The sequence below is a fragment of the Eublepharis macularius genome, chromosome 5 (assembly GCF_028583425.1).
Source record: "Eublepharis macularius isolate TG4126 chromosome 5, MPM_Emac_v1.0, whole genome shotgun sequence".
Classification (NCBI taxonomy): Eukaryota; Metazoa; Chordata; class Lepidosauria; order Squamata; family Eublepharidae; genus Eublepharis; species Eublepharis macularius.
The window spans coordinates 34,942,069-34,962,946 of NC_072794.1; positions in this window are offsets into that span (position 1 = coordinate 34,942,069).

Genomic DNA, 20,878 nt, shown 5'->3' on the forward strand with positions numbered 1-20,878 from the left:
TGGGCTTGGAGATCTAAGAAGAGAACTTGACAGAAAAGTGTTATGTGGGGGGAGTGAGAGAACCAACTGGATGATTCAACAGCCATTCCAAGAAATAGAGTGGGAGACAGTCCTCACAACTGGGAATGTGACAGCACTAATGAGAAGCAGGGCTGGCAGCCTCTTGCTGGCAGCCCTCATTGCCCAGTGCTACTCCAAACAGTGTCAGAAGACATCATCTGTATGACATCACTTCTAGGACATCACTTCCAGGGAAAACCCAGAAGTAACATTGGTTAGCTCGATGAATTACCAGAAATTCTGTGGTTGTACGATAAGAGTTAGAACTTTCTAACATCATGTTACAGACTATGATGCACTTCCGCATGCCCCCCATGCCCCCATCCCTCAAAGTTTCCATTTATGAGACATGGCTTAGCCAGCCTATTAAGAACACTTGGCTTTTTGTGAACTGCACAAATGTTCTTTTGGACCATCATTGCTTTAATAGACACCAGAGTAGACACCGGCGCATATAACACCGTTCTTATGCAAGCTGCATTAGTTGCCAGTGGAGTACTGGATCAGATTCAAGGTTCTGGTATTAACCTATAAGGCCCTGTGCAGACTGGGACCATCTCTCCCCATATGTTCCCCAGACACTCTGATCAGGGGACAAACAGCTGTTGGTGGTCCCTGGCTCCAAGGAGGCCCGCCTAGCCTCGATTAGAGCCAGGGCCTTTTCAGTCCTGGCTCCCACCTGGTGGAACGTTCTGTCTACTTAAATCAGGGCCCGGCACGACCTACTATCATTTTGCCAAGCCTGCAAGACAGAGTTGTTCTGCCAGGCATATGACTGAGGCTGGACCTCCAGCAACCTGAAAAAAGGGGCGTATAAAATCTTAACCCTCCCTGTGAAGGCTGTCCACCATCCTGTTTTAAATGTGTATTAATACACTGTTGTTTAAATGTAGATGATTTTTATTGTATTTTAATATGTTGTTATCTTCCCTGAGCCCGCTTGCGGGGAGGTCGAAATAGAAATTTGAAATAAAATAAATAAATAAAATAAATAAGCCAAAATAGGACAGACTGTTGCACAGCAAAGAAATACACCATATAGAAGATACAGAACTGAAGAAATATGTGAGTAAGTTGGGGAGGAGGCTATGGCAATGATCATAGTATGAGAATAAATGCACAATGTTTTATTTTTGAAATGCTACAGGATGTGCCACATGTACATTCTGTGCATGTTTTAAGAAAGATACACCTAGGACAAAGTGCATGACTGAGAACCATCAAGCAATACAAGCTTGAAAGCCATATTTATCATTTAACTCATTCAAACAGAAGCAAAAGAAATCAAGGGCCACTCACACTCCACAAATGACTTTTGTGCAGATTCTCTTGAAACTGTACAAACAATATTGTTATTCAAGACACAGGAAAGCACTTTTTGCCAAATGTCATATTAAACTCATTAGTGGCAGAATGACATGCCACTCTAATGTGATTGCTCTTTCTTCACAATAAAGGTGAAAATTACCAGTGCCTCGCAGCTTTAAAGCAAGAGCTGATTGAAGTTAGATGACTTGATGCTCATGAATATTCATCTGCACTGGCATTGCATGTGTCAGGGCATGTTTATATGTGTGTGGCCTTCCCTCAGCATTGCTTGTTGTTGTTGAGAGGCTAGGCTTCCCTCCTAGAAAAATGGACCGCCAAAAGCATTTGAAGTGTAAACCAGCAGGCCTGGATTTTACAGATCATCTATAGAGCAGCTTCGTTAAGCCAGAGGGTGTTGGGAGGCATTAAAATCCTTCAAATTATTATAGAGTCCTAATAAACAAGGTTTCTATTCATCTGTAATCCTTCTACCACCAGATCATAACAGAAGCAAAAAGAATCAGACTCAATGAGAACCATATGGGAACAAAAATATTTTTACCTTGACAAAAGAGACCCAGTTTGGTGTTGTGGTTAAGAGCACGGGACTAGAGATGGGCATGAACTGGAAAAAACTGAACCATGTGGTTCATGGTTCATCAAATTTCACGAACCACGAACTTTCATGAACCTGCCCCTGGTTCGCGAATCAGTTCATTTGGTTCATGAAAATGTCACATCCAGGTCAGAAAATCACCACTTCCAGGTCAGCAGAAGTTCACTTCTGGGTCAGCAGAAGGTCTGCAGGAAGTCCCTTCTCTGTTGCATGGGAAACTGATTGATTCACACCAGGCGGTCTGCCGTGATGAACCAAAAAATGAACCAAATAATCCAGCCTAAAAGTTCGTGGTGGTTCATCAGAAATGGGATCTGACGAATCGTGTTTTGCGAACCGTGAACCATCCTGGTTCATGCTTAATTTTGGTTCGTATTTTGGTTTGTGCCCATCTCTACATGGGACTCTAATCTGGAGAACCAGGTTTGATTCCCCACTACTCCACTTGAAGCCAGCTGGGTGATCTTGGGTCAGTCACAGCTTCTAGGAGCTCTCTTAGCCCCACCCACCTCACAGGGTGTTTTGTTGTTGTTGGGATAATAATGACATACTTTGTAAACTTATCTGAGTGGATGTTAAGTCGTCCTGAAGGGCGGTATATAAATTGAAGGTTGTTGTTGTTATAAAAGCTCCCTGCCTAAATTAGCTTACCTGTAAGCCAGTCTCACACAGTTCATAAACAATATCTAATATATCCAAAGCAAAGGAACAATCTTTCTGTTTAAATATGTATGCTTTATATGATTCTCATCTATTTATTTAGAAATGTATACCCCACTTATATCCTCAGTGAGGATCCAAAGCAGCTTACGTTGTTCTTCCCTCCTCCATTTTATCCTCTCAGAAACAACTCTGTGAGGCTGAGGGTGTCTGGCCCAAGGTCACTCAGTGAGCTTCTATAGCAGAGTGGGAATTCAAAGCTGGCTCTTCCAGATCTTAGATCTAATCATTATATCACCCCCATGCCACTTAGCAAAGTCATTGAGAGAGGCAAAACTACATTACATGCAAATAGGCATAACAAAGCCTCAGCTACTCAGAAAAAATATATTTTGAGGGGAAACATGGTAGGTGGGTAGATGTTGTGTAACTGTTACCCTTCCAGGGACAAAGCGACTGGGAGTGATTAGGAAAAGAAAAAAAAATATTGGAGAAAGTATTAAGCACCTCCTCCCATCTTTAAGAGCCAATGTAAAGTTTCAGGCTAGGATCTGGAGACCTGAATTCAGATTCACACTCTCTTTACAACTCACCTTACAGGTTGTTGTAAGGATGAAATAGAGAAAGTAAAGCTATGGACATGACTCTGAGCTCCTTGGAGGAAGGGTAGGATAATCCTCCACTAGTTACCTAGGTATGATTTAGTGAGACCCAGGGATTCATTGGGGGTGATGCTAACCTGGGCTCCGAATCCATGGTAATGCAATTCTTTCAGAAATAGCCATTTTTCTTCTGTGATTCATGAAGTTTTAATGATGGGATGGGATTGTAGGGAAGTGAGAGGTGCTACAAGTTTGTACCAGATCAAGTGAAATTATGCTTTGCTATATTTCATCAACAATGTGAACCCTTGGGTGTATTGGACCAGACATATTAGAAGCCTAGCTTTCTTTCCTTTCTTTAGAACATGATTCAAGTGGCCATTGGTTGGAAAATACACAGTCCATATGTTGTTCTTGGTACAGCTGTCCATGACTTTAATCTGGCCTTTTTGTACTTGGACTGCTTCTAAGCGATGTCAGTGTGAATTCCACTCTGCAGTGACTGAAAAAGTTCCATCTAAATACCAATTTCCACTTCCCTTGTAGATGTTCCTTTTGTGGCAGGTGCTTTGTGATGGGCACTGTGGCTGGGAAGACAGCTGAGCTTAACAAACAGCTTTGAAAGACACTAGTATTTTTGGAAGACCTCATCATACCCAATGATATCTGCCTTTTCACATTTTGTTGACTGAGGAACTTTGGTCCTCTGCCGCTGACAAGCTGGCTAAGGAAAGGTGGCAGAGAAAGGAGTTTCTGGTTGGTAGCCAAGGAAAAAACAGTGGAGTGTAACGACCAATTTTACAAAACAGAGTTGAAAGTGCTAACATGGGAATGTTGTCAGTGCTTTTGCTCAGGAGAAACTTGACAACAACAGAATGGACAAAGAGAGATTGAACTGAATGCTGCATGAAGTGAAAACTCCGAGGTCTATTACTTAGGAAAGTGGGAACTCTGTGTGTGTTCTGTAGTACAACTGTTTTGTACATCTTGAATTGGGGTTGTTTGGACCTTTTCAGCCCCTGTTGTTTGGGGAGTGTGGTTGAAGTGGGTAGAATTTTAGAGTCAGCGTTGGTTGTGTTCTGAGATATTAAACAAAGTTATGCGTAAGGTCTGTTGAACTTCATTTTTTGCCACTATCAGACTGCAGATCAGGGGACTCTCATAACTTCATATTAATAATAATTCCAGCATAAAGAAAGCTAGATGTTGGGAAGAAAACTTCGTTCTCCTTCATATGCTTATGCAGAGATTTTCATTTTGTTTGGCTCAACATGCAGTTATGTGGATTCCCCAGGGTTGTCAACTCAGGGCTCAGAAATTCCAGGAGATTTGAAGATGGAGCCTGGGGAGGGCTGAGTCTGAAAAGAGAAGAAGGTTCAGTGGGGATGTGATATGATTCCATAGCATTTGCCCTCTGAAGCTGCCATTTCTTCCAGAGAAACTACTGTTTTAATCTGTAAATCAGTTGCAATGAAACTTCCTCCAACTTAAGTGGCTCTTCCATCAGAGGAAGGCTCAGGCTGGTGGAAGGCTTCAAGCTTTGCTGAGTGGAATAGTAGGATACAGAACAGCAGTTCTAAAGCTTGCAGGTATTTGTTCAGCTAGACAATGTTTTTGCTGTATTTCAGCAAAATTGAATGTAAAATAACATAATGTAAAATGGCTTCTACTTACAAAAGGGTAGAGAGGCACCCACATCCCAAATAATTTATCGACTTTTCTTTTGATGGCTTTTATATTATTGGAACACAAATAGGCTTCTTAAGAAAGTTCTCTCATCTTACTGAAATGCTTTTATTTCCTCCCAAACTCCTCTAATTCCCACAAATTGAGTTTAAATTTTGTTTTAAGTAAAATGTGGTGACAATCTAAGGGTGGGAGGAACATCTCTTGGCTTCTCACAAATACCTTTAATTCAAATTCTCTTGGCCTCCCTAAAACAATTTTAGCAGTTTCAACTGAGAAAATCCTTAGACTTCATTTTGAGTTTTGCTTCAGGTAACTCTAAATACAATAATATATAATCTTTGTAAATTTTTTATTTTTGGTGTATTAACTTTTCTACGCCATTCACATACAAAAAACATTTTTTAAAAGACCAGTATCTTCCTAGGTCTTGTGTTATTTTTTTTTAATTTCTGAACAATTAGAATTTTCATAAATATTCTTTAACACCAGAGGACCTGAGCCAATGACTATGAAGGGCTCATTCCATAAGCCAGAGCTGTCACAGCAAACAGCTACAGAGATTTAAAAAAAAACTGTAGCATGCACTTACCTCATTTTTTTTATTATTCATCAATTGTTCACGTGTCAATAAAATTTCAGGTGAGAGGAAGGCAACAGAGAGTTTTTATTTGGGCTTTCAAGAATCTTTTTGTCAATGAACTATTAAAGTAAATAAGTAGCCATGAGGTAAGAAGAAATTCTATCATAGATTTAGAAGCTGGCTATGGGATGAAAAACAATGAGAAAGAATAAATGGTCCATTTTCAAGATGGCAAAAGGTTAATGGAGAAGTTCAGTGAGTCCTGATGACAGAGAGAGAGAAAGAGAGAGAGATTTCAAGGACAAGAATTATGGAACATGTAATTTACCAACAAGCAGGAATAAGTGGAAGATTCTAATATAGATGGCATTTGGAGAACAGACTTCACCACACAGAGTCCGACTTTCAGGTCAAGACCTCAATTTCCCTCCTCTCAACTCAAAGGTCTATAGGCAACACAGATGTACTCATTAAACTCCCTACAGATTTAGTATGATTTCTGAGTGACCAGTAGGCAGGGATTAATTTGAGTAGGACCAACCACACACGCACGCGCGCACACACACACACACACAGACATAAAAATGAGCACTAGACCCTATTTTCAGTGTCATGGCTCAATGCTAGATTACACAAAGTGAGCCAAAAATCCATTCACATGCTTAGAAGAGAAACTGTAACTTTCCCACATATTGCTACCTCATTTTCTACAGTGGTACCAGAAAGAGGACGGGGGGAATATGACACAGTTGTTAAGAAGGATAAATCACTGATTCAGACGACTGTCTCATCCTTGCTGTTCTGATTCAAAATCCATGTTTTGACTTTGCTTCAACCTTTTGTGAATTGAACCAACGAGTCTTAAGTTTTGCATCAGTTTTCTTGTTCTGATTTTTTCCCTATAAAATGTATCCCCTTTTTTCAACAATATTTGACCATCAATAAGTCAGCATTATATGTTGGGTTAGATCCAACCAGTTTCTATATTGGTGAAAAGAGAAGAGAGGATCTCATTACATCATCAAAAAAGTGACCATGGGACCTGTATGTACAAAAACCATGTGGGATAGGAGATACAGTAAGGAGTAAACAGCCGGCTGCATGTATCCACTACAGATTAATCTACATAACCACCGTGAAAAGTAGGAAACCAAAATTTCACAGAAATACAAATGCATATCAAAAGAAATGAAATTAGAAAGATCTGGTCATCCCTACATATACGCCATGAGTGAAATATGTCTAAAGTGGGGGGCTTACCATGCACATTCATTCTTGAGCAGGCATTATTCAGCTCTCAGCCTGTGCAAGGCAGCTGACCTGCTCTTTCTCCCCACTCTGTTTGGGCTGATTCTGGGGGATATTGCCCTTTTTGTCTCCTGACTAGAGGTGGGCACAATCCAAAAAAAATTACCGATCAAGCTGATTGGGGATCAGCGCTGGCGATGACCCCAAATCACCGATCCACACTGATCATCTCCCGTTTCCGATTTGTGGATCAGGGATCGGGGAGGCCAAAGCGGAGGGGCACCCTGCTGTTCCCAGCTATGTGGGAAGGTGGGTGATGGCGGTGACCGCCAGGCCCGGCGGGCACGGGGAGGTGGTGAGGAGCCACCTCCCCTCAGGGAGGGGACGTTCACACACAGTTAGAGCAGGGGGGGAGTTTTTAACCCGGCGACGAGCCGCCTCCCCTCAGGGAGGGGACGTTCACACACACACACACACACACTTAGAGCAGGGGGGGGGGAAGCAGGGACAGAATCCTCCATTCGTCCCCCATGATTTTAAAAGCAAGCAGCCAGTCTTCCCAAAACATATTTTAAACACACACACAGAGCCGTGAATGAGGTTTTCCCACAAAATACAGTGTTTTAAAAGCAGGTTAAAAACAGAGAGTGACAGACAGAAAAACAGCCATTCCTCCTACAAAGCCCTGTTTTTTTAAAAATCAAAAAACATTTGGAGTGCCCTTGGCTACAGAAAACCCTCTTCCCCCTCCCTCCCCTGGCTGTCTTCTCCCAACTGGTGAGTGCGTTGCTGCTCTGTGGTTGGAAGGAAGCCCTGCTGATCAAGGAAAGCTGGGCTTCCATTCAGGTTTCCAGGGCAACAGAAGGAGGGCAAACTCAGCTCAGGCATTCCCCTGGCTCCGTTGCCAGGGGAATAGATTGCTGGTGCCAGAATGACTGGATCCCTGATCAGATACCGATCGCCCTGATCAAGCCCCCCCCCCCCCCCAACCGCTGGATTGGTGCCGTGGATGGCACTGATCTGCCGGGTCCCGATTGCGCGAACGCCATTATCGTGGGTATTTTTCTATTGTAATGCCGATTGTGCCCATCTCTACTCCTGACCCTGCAGCACCTAGATTGCGAATGTAACCATTTTTTTCCAATTTCTACTTTCTAGAATTTAAAGGTTCTGTTCTATTTTGCATTGGCTCACATCAAGCAGTTTCAGGGCCAATTTAAAGAAGACCAACCCCATCCTGTAATCTCCAAATGGATATGTATAGGCAGCTGGAAACAGAAGCTAGGCAATAGCTCATTTATCCTCTATCAAGATCATTTCTGCCAGTTCTCTGGAGAAATATTTTAACCTTAAGACATGTTGCCTAAAAAAAAAATGAAAAATGCAGACTTCTTCTATCTCAAGGGAAACTATAACTAATATATACAGTCTGAGCCGTAATGGGAAACCTGAGCATGGAAGGTCAACTACCTACAGACTTTCCTTCAGGCATACAAGGCATGAGAGAAAATTGGGTTGAATTTCAAGGTTAACACACCTGTAGACTGTTCTTGTTATGGAAAGAAAGAGACAGACAAATACAGGAGAGAGTCTTTGTCAGATCCAACGACTGAACGCTTATCTGGACTGGGTTTATGGCCCAGTGCAATTACTAGAGATATCCACATCTTTTAATATTTTATTCTTTATGGAAACAGCCATTATCTCAGTCCCCAAAGCATGTGGTGTAAACCCAAATTAAAGCCAAGCAGGGTCAGGGAGAGCTACTTTTTGGGGAGGGGCCATGCTGAATAGCAGAACATCTGCTTAGCATGCAGAAGGTCCCATGTTAGAGGACTTTGTTATATTTTTTTATAATTTCAGATCCAGACTTTTTTGGGGGGGAGGGGGTTCTATGATTGCTTGTTTCTGGGCAGGGCCTTACCAGTTTGGGATTCAAATCCATGTGGTTTTAAGCTTCTGGAGTTCAGGATCATTATTTTCTTTTTTTTTTTTTTGAAAATTTTTTTATTGGGTTAGAACATTATTTTTACATTTACATTCAATTTTCCCCAGTTTTTTCATCTCTAACCCCCTCCCTTTCCCCCCCTTTTTGTTGACTTCCAACAGCTTTCCCACCCTTTGTCCCCTTTCCCTTATTTTTATTAGCTTCCTCTATCTAAAACAAATATATATTCTCCATTATTCTAAGCAGTACATCCTTGACTATTTTTAACATTGTATGCCCAAACTGTAAGTCTTTGTTTCCATCTTAGATAAACAATTTATCCCATTTTTCAATTTCAAATATTTCTATATATCATAAACCATATAAATCATACATTCATTTATATCAAACAATTTGACTTATTCTCTATATATTACTCATTCTATCTCTTTGTAATAGTTCTATATATCTCTCATCACGTAGTCAATCAATTTGACCCATCTATATCTTCAGACATTCAGTTTGGTACAAAACTTACCAAAAAGAAAGAAAATATTGTTAGTTAATCAATCCTTATATTTAATCCTTATAGTTAATTATTTTCTCTATGTTCTGTTTATTAACCTATATATATCTATATATATATCAATCTATTAATCTGACTGCTTATTGATTCACATTTATCTCTTCTCCTCCCGGTAAAGTCTCCCCGCTCTACTTCAGTGCTTCAGTAGTTCTCAAACTGCCACAGTTTTCCTCCCACCTCCCATTTCTTCTCCAGGTATTGTTTCAGCTTCTCCCAGTCTGTGTTGAACTGCCCTGAGTCCAGATCTCTCAGTTTCCTTGTCATCTTATCCATTTCAGCCATATACAGCAATTTGTAAATCCAATCTTCAATAGTTGGCACTTCTTGTACTTTCCATTTTTGCGCATACAGAAGTCTAGCTGCTGCTGTCATATAAAATATCAATGTCCTGTATTGGGCTGGAATTCCCTCCATTCCCAAGTTCAGTAGCAGGAGTTCTGGGTTCTTATTAATTTGAAATTGTAAAATTTCACTCATTTCTCTTATTATTTCCCCCCAGTACTGCCTAGCTACCTCACACGACCACCACATATGATAGAGGGAGCCCTCATGCTTCTTACATTTCCAGCATTTATTAGAAGTATTCGAATTCCCTAGCGCAATCTTCTTTGGTGTCATGTACCAACGATAAATCATTTTGTAGATGTTCTCTTTAATATTAGTACATGTCGTTGTCTTCATTGTAGTTTTCCACAAGTATTCCCATGCCTCCATTGTTATTTCTTTATTAAAGTTTATAGCCCATTTCACCATTTGTATTTTTACTATCTCATCCTCGGTATACCACTTCAACAGTACTTGGTATACCTTGGATATTCTTTTCTTATCTTCTTTAAGAAGGGTCTGCTCTAGTTCCGAATTCTCTATTCGTATACCTCCCTTTACAGAGTCCGAATTATATAAGTCTCTGATCTGTCTATACTGGAATCAGTCGTAGTTAGTTGATAGTTCCTCTTGTGTCTTTATTCTGAGTTTGGATGCTTCAGTTTTAGTTATTTCTTTGTATGTTAAACATTGTTGTTCATTATCAACAGCTCTCGGGTCTATCACCTCATACGGAACCACCCACAAAGGAGTTCCTTCTTGTAAATAAATTCTGTACTTCTTCCAGATTATGTATAGACTTCTCCGAACAAAGTGATGCAGGAACATCGAGTTGACCTTTGCTTTGTCATGCCATAAATATGCGTGCCATCCAAATATTTTTTATATCCCTCTAGGGCTAGTAGTTTCTTGTTCTTTAATGTCATCCATTCTTTCAACCAAACTAGGCAGATTGCATCATGATAAAGTCTCAGATTGGGCAGTTGCATTCCGCCTCTTTCCTTTGCATCTTGTAAAACTTTCACTTTCACTCGAGGCTTCTTGCCTGCCCAAACAAAATCTGATATTTTCCTCTGCCATTTTTCAAATTGTTTAGAGTCTCTGATGATTGGTATTGTCTGTAGCAAAAACATTACTCTTGGTAACACATTCATCTTAACTGCTGCAATCCTGCCCAACCATGACAAATTCAATCTATTCCATTTAATCAAGTCTCTCTCTATCTGAGTCCATAGTTTTTCATAATTGTTTTTGAATAGATCTATGTTCTTTGCAGTTAATTCAACTCCCAAATATTTCACTTTACTTGTTACTTCACAATCCGTTGTTTCCATTAACAATTGTTGTTTCTGCTTAGTCATGTTTTTGCATAATATCTTTGACTTCTTTTTATTAATGAAGAAACCTGCCAAGTCTCCAAACTCCTTGATCTTATCTATCACTCTTGGCATGTTCTCCAATGGGTCCTCTACAATTAACATTATGTCATCCGCAAATGCTCTGACCTTATATGAATAGTCCTTTATTTTTATTCCACGAATTTCCTCATCTTGACGTATTTGTATCATCAGAATCTCCAATACTAGAATGAACAACAATGGAGATAACGGGCAACCTTGTCTTGTTCCTTTACTTATCGTCAATTTCTTGGTCAATTCATCATTCACCACGATTGCTGCAGTCTGGTCTCTGTAAATTTCCTTAATTGCTCTGATGAATCTTTCTCCCAATTGTAGGTTTTCCATAGTGGCAAACATAAAGTCCCAGTTTAAATTGTCAAACGCTTTTTCAGCGTCTACAAAGAAGAAACCAACCTCTTTGTCACAACGCTTGTCATAATATTCAATAGCATTGATCACTGTCCTTAAATTGTCTCTTATTTGTCTGTCTGGCAAAAAGCCTGCTTGTTCCTCCTCTATGACTTCCGAGAGCCACCCCTTCAATCTCTCCGCCAATATCTTCGCAAAAATTTTATAGTCATTATTAAGTAGCGATATAGGTCTATAATTTTTCACATTAGTCAGGTCTTGGCCCTCTTTTGGGATCAATGATATGTTCGCTTCACTCCAAGTGTCTGGAATCCTTTGATCCCTTAAAACCCCATTCATCACCTCTTTTAGGAATGGTGCCAGTTCATTAGCCATTGTCTTATAAAATTTAGCCGTAAGTCCATCTGGCCCTGGCGCCTTTCCTAGATTTGCAGATTGTATTGCCTTACTTATTTCCTCGTCAGTTACTTCACTGTTCAACTTATTTCTCCAAGCTTCCGAGATTTCTGGAAGTTTGGTTTTCTCCAAATATGACGCTATTGATTCTTTGTTTACTTCTTTTTTATTATACAGCTTAGCGTAGAATTTATAAAAGGCTCTACTAATGGTAGTCTGCTCCAAATACATTTTGTTGTCTTCACAAATTTTATTTATTATTTTCTTTTCCCTTTTCTTCTTCAATTGCCATGCCAGGTACTTTCCAGGTTTATTAGCACCCTCAAACGCTTTTTGATTCAGTCTTTTAAGATTCCACTCCAATTCTTTATTGCTCATTGCTGTTAGCTGTTCTTGAAGTATTTTAATTTCCTGATATACTTTCTTTTTCCCTGGTCTCTTTTTTAGCTGTGTTTCTTTGGCTTTTATTTTCTCCTCAATCTCTTGTCTTTTCTCCTCTTTCTTCTTTCTTGCTCTACCATTTAAGTCCATTAGTATGCCCCTTACAACCGCCTTGTAAGCATCCCAAACTTTATTGGTTGGTACTTCTTTATTCACGTTGTATTGTATAAAAAACTTTGTCTCTCTTCTCAATATTTCCATATTCTCTCTTTCCTGTAACAAGTCCTCATTTATTCTCCATGCTTTCCTTTTTCTCCTTTTTCCAAATTTCCACATAATTGGGTTGTGATCTGAGCCTACCATCGGCATTATTTCTACCTCCTTAGTCCATAACGCTAAGTCTTTTGAGGCCCAGATCATATCGATTCTTGATAATGTAGAATGCCTTGCAGAATAGAAAGTAAACTGTCTACTTTTAGGATATTCTCTCCTCCATACATCTTCGAGAGTCTCTTGTTGAATCAACTCAAAAAAAACTTTGGCAATAGTCCTCTTTTCTTTTGTGCCGTTGTAGTCTTTTTATCTAATTCCAAGTCTGTCACTCCATTGAAGTCTCCAGCAAGAATTATCTGGTCATATGCAAGATCGTCTAAATGCTTCCTTAAATCCTCAAAGAAGCTTTCTTTTGCACCGTTAGGTGCGTAAAGTCCGACTACCAACACTCTCTTTAAATTCCAAATGCATTCCACTGCTACAAATCTAGCTTCCACATCTCTCATAACAAGTTTTGGCTGTAGCTCCTCTTTTATGTACAACACCACTCCTCTTTTTTTCTTGTTGGAGGCCGCTACAAATTCTTTGCCCAATTTTCCAGATTTTAAATATTGTACATCCTGTTTGCAAACAAACAATATCACATTTTTGTTTTAGTAGCCAGTGAAAAATATTTTTCCTCTTATTCGGTGAGTTTAGTCCATTTACATTCCAAGATAATACTTTACACTCCATATTCATAGTCTTGATGGTAAGTCTTTTTCATTGTCCTTAATAAATCGCTCCATCTCTCGCTCAGATCTGATGCGGTTTTTTGCCCCTCCAAACTCAAAGGACACACCTTCCGGTAATTCCCATCTGTACCTGATTTTCATGTCCTTCAAAATCTGAATTAGCACTTTATATTTTTTCCGGTCCAATAACACTGATCTGGGCAGTTCCTTCATTATAATAATCGTCTTGCCATCAATCTCCAATGGATCTTGAAACTGTTTTGTCACAATCCTCTCTTTCATATTTCGTGTTGTAAACTGCACAATCACATCTCTTGGTAATTTCCTCTGGGTTGCAATTCTCGAATTCACACGGTATGCCACGTCTAGGATAGCCACAACTTCCTCCTCCTCCTTCCCCAGGTATTCAGCTAACACCTCAGTCATCTGTTCTTGCGCTGACTTCCCTTCCACTTCTGGCAAGCCGCGAAAACGTAGCTGCTTCTCCATATGTTTAGTTTCTGCAACTGACATTCTCCCCTTCACCAATCTCATCTCTGTTTGTTGCGTGTCTGCTAAATTCTCCATCGCGTCTTCTACTGTTTTAACTCTCTGCTGCGTTCCTTGTAATTCATTTCGTATTGTTTCCATGCCTTTTTTCACTTCTGACAGCTCCGATTTTACTGTCTGTGTAACCTCTTTGACCTCTTTTATCAGCTCCAATTTCGTGTCCTTAAGTTCTTTAATCATATCTAGAAGTTTTTTATCCAAGTTTTTATCCAAGTTTTCTATTGCCGATTGCCACTCTTTTTTTGACATCGTGGGGCTTGCTTTAGCTCGCTCCCACGAATCCGCTCTCTTCCTTAACTCCGTGGCGTAAAATTTAACGTTTTTCTGTTTTAAATGTCCCAATCTTCTTTTAAAAATTAAATTTTAAAAAGTCCAAAATGTCGGGCGTCTTTTCTCTATGGTTTCTCTATGATTTTGTAATCCAAGATGGCCTACTTCCTCTTCCGCTGAAGCCGCGACCCTTCCCCTTAAAAATGGCGATTCTCTACTTCCTGCCCTCCAGCAAGGGCCGCTTCTCTCCAGCCACTCTATTGTTATTACGCACTTCCTGTCTCCCGTCTTCCCACAGCAGATCTCGCGATGGTGTCTTTTTCTCACAGCTCCAAAGCCACAGGTATTCAAAACAATAGTCCGATTTCTTTAATAACTTCTTTAAGCTTAGTCTCTTTTCAAATACAATTCCTGCCGAGTCTTCCCCTCCTTTTCACTAGTCTGTTGCAGTTTAAAAATCTACTTTTTTCCTTCTCTGTTTTTATCAATCTGTCCCGTATCGGAAGATAATGATCTTTACCTTCTCTTCACTTTTCTCGGGTTGTAATCGCTGTTTCGATTTTAAGTTCTCCTCTCAGCTTCTTCCCCCAATCGAAGCTTGGGTATGTAGGTCTTATGCCAGCCGAATTGGCCCCAAAACTGCCGCAGAGATTATAGCCGACCCGTCGCAAGGTGGGACCTCAAGGATCGGGAGGGGACCCGTTGTGTAGAGCCCCCCCTCGTCCGAGATCTAGCTCACCCTAGGGTCTTGAGCGTTCTTTGCCTGCTCCCCGCCTGAGAGCAGTCGGCCGCGGGCTATTTTCACCCCACCGGCCGATTAAAACGGCAGTCCGGTCAGCTCCGCAAGTGGAGCTGCGTTAGACCTCCATGAATCCCAAACCGGAAGTCCACTCCAGGATCATTATTTTCAATGGGTAATGGACAGTTATGGACAGACCCAGATATGAAAGACCTTTGCCTGAGAGCCTAGAGAGCTTCTGCCAATCAGAGTAGACAACAATGATCATGATAGGTCAGAAGTCTGCCTAAGTATGAGCCAGTTTGGTCTAGTTGTTAAGAGCAGTGGGACTGTAATCTGGAAAACCAGGTTTGATTCCCCACTCCTCCACTTGGAGCCAGCTGGTGACCTTGGGTCAGTCACAGTTCTTTCAGAGCTCTCTTAGCCCTACCCCTCTCACAGGGTGATTGTTGTGGAGATAATAATAACATACTTTGTAAACCACTTTGAGTCGGTGTTATAAATTGAGTGTTGTTGTTGTTATAGCATCATGTGTTCATGTGTACCATGACCTAGAGATTCAAGTGAATTGTATGGCCTGGGCTGCAACTCTGTTACTATTAGGAGGAAAGGTATCTATGACAAAAAAACATATCTATGACAAAAACCTATATGCATGTCCAGATTTTTTGAGGTTTGCTGGAGCCAATGAGAAACAGTGTTAGAGGAGAAGAAGCAACATTCTCAACAGTGAGTGGCTGGCTCTAGAACAGAGAGTATACATGTATGTAGTTAAAATAACAGAAAAAAGAAAGGGTACAGAAATACCAGAGGTCCATAATAAATATATACAAGAAAATCACAAATAGAAAATATATATATATATTGTAATTACAAAATTCCCTCTGAAGCAGTATTCTCTTTACATATATACAATATTTACTAAAGTTACCTTTCGGACATGAACTACATTGGTTTTCTCAAACTACATGTTATGAATTGTTTTAGAATCTCTGGCATCTAAATTTACAAGTGCAAAGTTATTCGTGACCAATGAAGACTAAGGCCATGATATTTAATCATATCGTATACTACCAATTCACTACTGAATTCTTATCTTCACAATTATGTCCTAAAGGTCACTCATGACTGATGAAGATTTATACATTGAAACAGGAATTTAGTCAGCATCTTGTCTTTGTTGTGGGTCATCTGTAGTTTGTCAACTCTCTATGGCATATGTTCAATTGCACTATGATGATTCTATATTTTTTGCAATTTTGTAATTATATATTTTTTTCTATTTGTCATTTCCTTATATATATTTAATATGGACCTCTGGTACTTCTGTACCCTTTCCTTTTTCTGCAATTCCTGAGGTTCCTAACCCTTTATCTATTGATTATTTGTACTTAAAATAGGACTCTCAGTTTTAGAGAAAGAAGTGTGAATGCCTATGTGACATACTCTCTCAAGAACTACCAGTTTCAGAATTCCTGCAGGAGAACTGGTGGAAGGGACAAATTATGCCATAATGATTAGTGGTAGTGGGAGCCCATGCTGGCTGCTGGTAGGATTTACAGGCACAAAAAATAGGAATACAACTTCAACCATACAGCCACATCTGACTGTAAATACAAATCAGCTAGCCAGAAATGTAAACAAAGAGGGTGTTAAAAAATAAAGCATCTCAATCAATCCTCCATTTTTCAAAAACAACAACAACAACAAAATCTTTCTAGAGTTTGGCTCAGGCAATGCATCCCAACACACAACCACATACCAGAAGTGAAAGAATGGATTCAAAAATGGTTGCACATGGCAGAGATGGACAAAATGACAAGAAAGTTGAGGGAGCAAAATCCAAATGAATTTCTAACTGATTGGAGGAAATTTAAGGACTATCTGGAAATTTAAGGACTATCTGGAAAATAGAGGCAATGATAAGAAATAAAGGGGTTCTAGTGCTGTTGGAAGTCAAAAAGGGAAAAGGGGGAGGGGGAAGGGATGGGGGCACATATATCAATTTGAAGGGTAAATGAAATTGTATATTTTAAAGGAATGTATGTTAACCTATTCAATAAAAATGACTTTAATGACACATTGAAATCAACGAGTGGACTAACTCTGCACAGAATTGTACTATAAATCTGATTCTAGAAAAGGGTATGAACCAGCTTTACTTACCTCATTAAATGAAATTTATTTAAAACAACAGCAACTATTGTGCAGTGAAATGTGCATAGCCTTTGACATGTGTGGCTAGTGCACACAGTTTCTTGGACCCAGGGAATAAATTTTCCTGGAATCTAAGGGGATTATTGGAGGGAGGGGAAAGTAAGGAAGATCTGTGGTCCTTGCATGAATGGAATACTGGATGCAACTCATTGTGTTTACATATAGCAGAATGAGGTAAAAGAACCCTCATCTGGTAAAATGAATTTTTAAATTTTATTTGTTTAAAACAGGGGTTGGGAACATCTGGCCCGTGGACCGTATATGGCCCACAAAGTCATTTGCACTGGCCCATGGAAAGCGGCGGAGCTGCCGGCGAACCCCTGCTCCCACCCTCCCCCCCCCCCGCTCCCACTTACCCACTTGGTGGGGGACACGCTCCCTGGTGTGTCCCCTCCCAGGGGGCACGTTCCTACACCACAAGAGCAGGTGGTGGTGAAAGCAGGCCGCTTTTGCTGCCACTGCTGCCTGCTGTTGCCACCGCCACCGCCACCGCCACCGCGAGTGACCCGCTGCGCTGGAGAAAGCAGCCTGTGCCACCGCAATGAGAGCAAGCAGTGGCAAAAACAGCAGGGGACACTGGCGCTGGCAATAGAGCTGCTGCCACTGCCGCCGCCAACACCACCACAAGTGGGCCACAGCAGTGTCAGCAGGGAAAAAGGGAACACAAGCGCCCTTTCTCCCGCACGTGCGACATCACTCCTGAAAGGGACCTCATCACAATTGCTGCGTGATGCCATCATTTCTGGGAGAGACATCACGCACATTGGAGAAAGGCCCCTCCCCGCACAGGACAACATAAAGTTGGCCCTCAGCGGGAAAAAGTTCCCCACCCCTGGTTTAAAACATTTGTATACCACCCTTCCACCCAGGGTACTGCAACCCAATCTAGAACATGAGCTAACCCATTTCCTGGGTCATTCACCCCCATCAGCAGCACCTCTGTTTTGGGGGGATTTAGTTTCAGCTTGTTAGCTGTCATCCACTCCAAACTTCCTCTAGGCACCTGTTCACAGTGCCTGCAGCCTGCTTGGGATCTGTTGGTAGTGTAAGTTATTGCCGAGTGTCATCTGTATTTGTGGCAAAGTAGCCCAAATCTCTGGATGACCTCTTCCATCAGCTTTACATAGATTATGAAAAGCACAGGGGACAAGAAAAAATCTTGGGGTACCCTGTAGGACAGAGGCCTGAAACCAGATTGGAACAAATCCAAACAATCCACTTCATTCAGGAATCCCTGGAGCTGGCCATGCACCCACTTGTTTGGATTCTATCACTTAAATCTGCAGATGGGAAGATCACCAGTAAACTGGCCCTTTGACTTACAGGAAAAGTTCCTCGTGGATCTGTGTCCTGTATGAGCGTTAGCAGGCAGGAGCAAGCAAAGACAAGTTCTAGTACATCTACCAGTGTTGCAGGGGCAGCTCAGCTCAGATGTGGCCAGCAGTAATAATAATGGGCATACACTCAGCCTGTGCTTCCTCCTTTAGCAGTGGGGTAGTGAGAGGCAATGGGTAAGGCTGACACCCATCATCCGCTCTGCTGGCCGTATCTGAGCTGAGCTGCCCTGGAAGCACTTCAAGTATCAGTCAGTCTGGCTTATTCCTGGGTAATTTGAACTTTCCAATCCACCTCTGGGCATCACATTTTTTAATTGGGGGTGGGTGGAGAAAAACAATTTGGAAGAAGAAAACTGGCACAGCTGGAAGTAAGTTTTTAGTGCCACCTGCAATTGGAAATCATACACCCTGCTCTATCATTTCAGGGTCTCTTAACTACCCTGATGCTTCACCCCAATTCCTACTTTTTAATGCTGCATTTTTAGAGCAGGCTTCAGTCTGAAACCAGCACTCATGCTTAAACCACACTCCCCATCCAACCAAAAAGAAAAAGACAGCTAGAAAGAAAAGGAAAGGATAGATTGAACATAAATATCACAGCAGCAAGAGCTGGTTGTACAATCCTTGTCACAGAGCTAAAAATAATGTGTCACATTCTTTCTGAACTCTGACACATTTTTAAAACAATGGAATGATTTTGTTGATGTTAAGAAATGGATTGCTCATTAAGGCTCAGAAAATGGCACAGTTATTTTGACTCTGAGGTCTCACTGTCAAGATTAGTAGAGAACAGGCCTAATTATTTGGAACACCTGAATACATTGTTTCTACAAGTCCCCCCTCCCTACCCAACACTGCTTGGTTCTTATTATTTTCTGCTTATTATCATATATGCCATAAACAATAAGAAACGTCCAGATGAATATGATGGCTGTTTGTATTCGGTCTTCCTAGTTGGAACCACAGAATGCATGATCCCAGGTTGTATATTTATTTGTTTTTACATGCTTTATTCTTTTTGCCAGTCTTAAAATTTACATTTTGCAAGAGGCAATGAAAGAAGTTTAAAGCCATTATTTATTGATTGAAAATGTTTATATGTGACCGTAAAAGACCCCCAAGTAGAAAAAAAGTTTTAAAACAATTAAAATCAACAAATGCAGAAGCATTAAGAAACTAGAGTCAACAATTCAGGAGAACAACCAATGAAACACATCCCCCCTACCACACAAAGATCAGAGAGCACAAAACACTGGAAAACAGTAGCAGAGAATATACTTAGCTGAAGTGGCCAAAGGCTCTGATGACCTGATGCTGAAATACCATCAGGGAAGATGTAAGTTTGTTCTCTTTGAGCAAGGAGTTCCACATCCCTTGCACCACCGTTGAAAGAATGCTCTTTTTATATATGGGTTTCGGTAAACTTCTGATGGAAGTGGTAAGAACGGTTTCCATAGACGATCAGAACATACAGATGCATTTATATGGAAATAAGCAAACCTTTATTGAATATAGATGATTTAGGGCTTTAAAGATCAAATGAGATGTTTTGAATTGACAAACTGGCAACCAATGCAGTTGATGTAGGACTGATATAATGTGCTATTTTCCGCTGGCCCCACTTACCAATCCCTTTCTTCACCAGCTGCAAATTCCAGGCAGAGTGGTTAAGTGGTTGAGTTGCAAATCAACACTCTGCTGGTTCCACTACTGCCATGAACTCTGCAGGCGGCCTTGGGTAAGCCACTCCTCTCAGCCCCAGCTCCCCAGCTGTATTGTGGGGATAATAATGACACTAACACTGACACTGTAATAACATTGACCTCATTTCACTGCTCTAAGTGGGGCACTAATCTGTCTAGAAGAGCAGTATATAAGTACAGTTGTTGTTGTTGTTGTTGTTGTTGTTGTTGTTGTTTCCAAGGTAGCCTCATGTAGAGCACTTTTCAGTAGTCTAACTATGATATGAACAACTGTTGCTAGTCTAGGATAGGACTCAGATAATGGCTGATTCCGCACACATTGGATAATGCACTTTCAATGCACTTTATCAATGGTTTGAGGTGGATTTTTTGTTCCGCACACAAAAAAAAAATCCATTCCAAATAACATTTTAAAAATACATGAAAATATTAAATAATAAAATACATGTTATGTGCCCATGTAGATGCAGCTGTTATCATAGGAGGAAATTGACATAGTTACTTAAAATATTTACTCCCCACTTTTCTCCCCAAATGGATTCAAAGTAACTTACAATGATTGAGAAAATATAATCAAAATAGTATAGAAAATGTAATATATTGTAAATAGGAAACCCCTCCAGCAGCTATTTTTGGACTGGTCTTCAGTCCATTGAACCATCCTATCCAAAGCCACATAGGGCACAAGCTAAGAGCTTAGTCCTCTTTGGCTCTTAGTTTGTATGGTTCATGGTGAAGGGCCTGAAACCATGCCCAAACTTTAGCCCTGTTGACAAGAAGAACAAACAAAAGATTGTATATTCCATCTGACAGCAATATTCCTCCCAATCTGTTATCCACAGTGATTTTTTGTTTGCGGTGCCAGCTTGACAGTTGAGGGCAAGGGCAGGGAATAGAAAGCCTGACACCA